At 38.8% G+C, this 4,536-nt stretch overlaps 1 non-coding gene across 1 annotated transcript; it reads right to left on the minus strand.

Moving 5' to 3' along the window:
* Positions 1-755: 755 nt before the first annotated feature.
* Positions 756-819, minus strand: LOC114681954. The gene has a single exon (XR_003732968.1). It is a non-coding gene; the product is annotated as a small nucleolar RNA SNORD109A (small nucleolar RNA).
* Between the last annotated feature and the right edge of the window lie 3,717 nt (positions 820-4,536).

Raw genomic sequence — 4,536 nt, forward strand, 5'->3', positions numbered from 1 at the left:
AAAAGTATATATTACTCTAGTAAATAATCAAATAGGTACAGTGTGATATTGTTTTACAACAACTTGATCTTACTAATTTTTATTCAATATAAAATTATTAAAATAAATTTCCTTAAATTTACACCTTTTACATATTATAGAAAATCACTAAAGAGAAAAGGAAAGAGTAGAAGCAACAAACACTCAATAATGAATCTTTAGATAAAGTTTCAAAAAATATCACAACAGTAACCTCCATCAAGACTCCAAAAAAGATATATAGACTTCAGAAATTTGCATACTGAACAATACATACAGTTTATAAAGTTTATAGTTACTCACCTATGGTATTTGAACTGAATTTTCCAGTCTTAGGTCACTAAAACAATAAAAAAGAAAAGAAATTGCCTAAAAAAACCTTAACACTAATAGAAGATGTAAAAAGTATGTTCCATTATACTTACCTAACAGGAAAGCAATATTGTTTTTGAAATGCTAGTATGACTGTCAGCATATATTCCAGTTCCTTGCCCTGCTTTTGATTCCTTATTTCCATTATTCTTATTTGTTATAAATTTCCTTGATGAAAGTGTCAGCAGCTCCATTCACGGTAAGAATGATGCAAATCTTGGTCACTAGACAAAATTACTATACACATTATCTCAAAAGCTAGGAGACAAAATCCACACATAGTGGTTAGAGGACTTCACCAGTGGCTCATGAGGCAAAGGCAGACTGTGAAAATCTTATTTGTCTTATTTGAAGGACTCATTTCTGAACCTCTGATTGCCATTTGTATGTTATTCACCATTTTCAGAGAGTTGTTTTCATCATTGATCCAGATAAGTCATCTTTTAAAAGATGAATATTTCCCCAGCCAGACAAAACCTGGGCAAGCTGTGTTTTGAAAGTGTATGATTGTGCAGTAGACTATTTGCTTACTTTATGAACAAGTACCTGCTGGCAATGTGAAAGGTGACCAAGAGGAAGGAACATTTGAGAGTGGGTTTTGTATGCCCTATATCAAATCATCAATGCATCGTGCCATTAAGCAGAAAGACCTCCAGAACCTAGATCCTGAATTACATGAGGCCCAGCACACACAGGAATGTATGGATAAATATTAACAAGGGCAAGGAAAGCACAAATGGCCACTCCACTCACCCTACTACTCACTCATTTCACTGTTAACACTAGCTAGCTCATATTTGGCAGTACTAGAAGGTCTTTAAATGACTCTGCATCTTGTTCTGCTAATTTTATTCTGGCACTGAGGTCCAGAAGAGAATGCCTGTTGTGATGTACTTGCCTACCACAGTTTGTGTTGCCTGCAGGTTTGGAGATTGATCACTAAGTCCCAAATGAAGGGCTTATAGTCAAGGATACTCAGAACCACAGTCCACCACCAGAATTTTCTAGTTATCAGTGTGTCCAATTGACCTGAGAAGTGATATTGGTATCTTTGATGTGTTCTAGGGCTGCCAATCTGGCAACTTTTTATGAAGAGTCTTCCAGGTTTGTAGTTTGGATGACTATTTTCACAATAAGCCCTTGAAGTGTTGGTCCACTCCATTACCAGTGTGATGGGAAGCAGATGTTAAAGAGTAGGCAGGAAAGTTAATGGTAAATTCCTACATCCCCTTAGCATGGCCACCTCAAGGTATCCCAACTATAGCTATGCATAATCCTCTTTTTTTAACCTGATCAGTTGTTTATGTCCAAGTGTCTTAGAATTTACCCAAGCAAGATAAATTGTATCTCCAGTTCCTGACACATAGGCCTAAGTGGTAGGTGATGTACAGAAACCACCCCTATGGGTGGGATGATTCGAATGTCATTAGAACTAGACAGAAATTCTAATGGGTGGAGGAGAGCCGTTGGCCTTTCTGAACACAATTTATAGGCCTTATATTTCATGTTACCTGAAAAGTGTGATGCTGTGGGGTCAAAGAAGGCATCACAGATCACTGAAAGACACAAGAGGGGACAAGGACCTGAGCAATGTTGGTTGGTCATTTGAGGTTTGTGCAAGAGCAGAAAGCCACACAGGAGGTATGCTTCCTGCAGACCTCCTCTCTCTGTGTTCAAAAAGACCCAATCCCCAGTCTCATCCCTAGTTCTGCAACTGAACACCAGTTGCATCCTTCTCTCACCCCCACCACATCTTTTTTGGATCCCACAGACCATTCCCTCTTAACCTCCATTCCTCTATTTGTTGCTTTATCCAAGCCACCAATGCCAGCAGATACCCCCTGCTAAACCACAGGCCACACCTTACAAGAGACGAGGTAAGTTTCCCACAGACACTTTCTTCTCTCTCAATTGAGAAAGACTCAATTCCACAGTCTCATCTGTAGAGCTGCAACACAATATCAGCTGTAGGATTCCCTCACTCCTGTGTGCATCTCCTGTGGATCCCACAAACAATCCCTCCTAACCTCTTCCAGCTTATTGCTTTGTCCCTGACACCAACTCCAGCAGGCACCCATTGCTTACCCATGGGTATCTCTTCTCAGGGCAACAAGCATGCTTAAGGCAGACCCACACCTCACCTACTACTCCTGAGAGCCAATAGCCCCAGTCTTATTTCCAGATCTGGAGCTAGAAACCTCTTGTGGTCTCCCTTTCCTCTTTGACACTATTTCCAATGGATCATAAAGACCTTCTCCTCAACCTTCCTTCCCCAATTCATCCCAGTTACCCAGATTTCAACATCAGCTGAATAGGCCAGGAAAATAGGTGACACATCTATCACACTCCAAAAATCCAGAAAGGAAACAGAAACCACTCAAGAAAGACAAATCCAGAAATGAGCACCTAGACCTTTAACAATTCCAAACTCAGATGCTGAGGTGCAAGTATATTTGCCAATCAATACAATCAATATTATCCAGGGCACTATATTCCCACTAGATCCCAGCTATACTACCACAGCAGACCTTGAATATTCCGACATGGCTGAAGTTCAAGAAAGACCTTAAACCGAACTATATGATAGAGGTCCTTAAAGTATAAATGAATAAATCCCTTAAAGAAACCTGGAACACACAAATAGTTTAAGGAAATGAATAAAGCTGTTAAAGACTTGAACATGTAAAAAGAAGCAATAAATAAAACACAAACAGAATTATGGAAATGAAAACTTTAGGATTTCAAAAAGGAACTACAGAGGCAGGCTTCACCAACAGGAGGCAAGAGATGGAATAGAGACTGCCATGCATTGAAGATATGATCAAAGAAATAGGTACCAAAATATTAAATCTAAAAAAATCTTTACACAAACATCCAGGAAATCTGAAACATTATGAAGAGACAAAACCTAAAAATAATAGGTATAGAGGGAGGACAAGAAACTCAGTTCAAAGACTCACAAAATCATTAAAACAATATAACACAGGAAAATTTACCTAATCTTAAGAGACAAATGCCTATGAAGATACAAGATTTTGTTTATGGCTAGATATCTATTTCCTCTAATCTCCACACAAACTTTATTTATTAACATACAGAACACCAAAAAGATTGGATATGAAAATAAAGTCCCCTTGCCACCTAAAAATCACAACATTAAACTTACACAACATTGAAAGAATATTAAAAGCTGCATGTGAAAAACAACAAGCAACATATGAAGGCAGATATATTAGAATTACCCCCGAATGCTCAAAGTCCACTCTAAAGGAGCCTGGATAGATAGACTCTAGAAGAGTTTGGATAGATACGTGACAGACATTAAGATACCACATATGCCAGAAAAGGTTACTATACCAGGCAACTTTCAATCACCATTGATGGAGAAAATAGGATATTCCATTATAAAGTCAATTTTTTTTTAACAGGGGTGAAAACCATAGAGATCAGAGAAATAGGAATAGCCACCAACTAACCTTAGTTCACAACAACATCATATCATCACAAGAGAAGCAGCTTCTTGCTATCTAATCTGTGCCTTTATTGCCTTGCTGTTCTGCCCTCTTACTGGTTCTTAGAAATAGGTACATTGCCATGTCAAATCACTTTCTTATCAGTACCTGTCTGGACACATATCCAGGTTTCTATGATTGGTACTAGGATTAAATGCCTGTGTCACCACACTTGGCTGTGTCCTTGAATACACAGTGACTCTGTGTGACATGTGATTGGATTAAGGGCATGTACTACCACCATCTGATTTTGTTTATGGCTAGATATCTATTTCCTATAATCTCCACACAAACTTTATTTATTAACATACAAATAAAATATCACTACATTTCCCCTGATGAGGGCCTTTTCTGTGAGAAGATTAGGCACAAAGGACAGCTTAGCATGGTGAACTCTTCCTCAAGGAATGAAGCAGAATGAGTTCTCATCTGAATACGGGAACCTTTATGGGAAGAAGACAGGGGAGGCTGTCAGGACACACCTGAGATGGGCCACTGATGACACTGCACCAGTATACAGGATGGAACCATGGTCTGAACGAATGATAAGGTTCAGGATATCTCTGGCACTTGGAAAATCAAACAGTGAGTCCTGCCACACAGAAAAAGACAGGTACTTTTCTCAACTGCCCAG

Source organism: Peromyscus leucopus, chromosome 1 (assembly GCF_004664715.2).
Source record: "Peromyscus leucopus breed LL Stock chromosome 1, UCI_PerLeu_2.1, whole genome shotgun sequence".
NCBI classification, from domain to species: Eukaryota; Metazoa; Chordata; class Mammalia; order Rodentia; family Cricetidae; genus Peromyscus; species Peromyscus leucopus.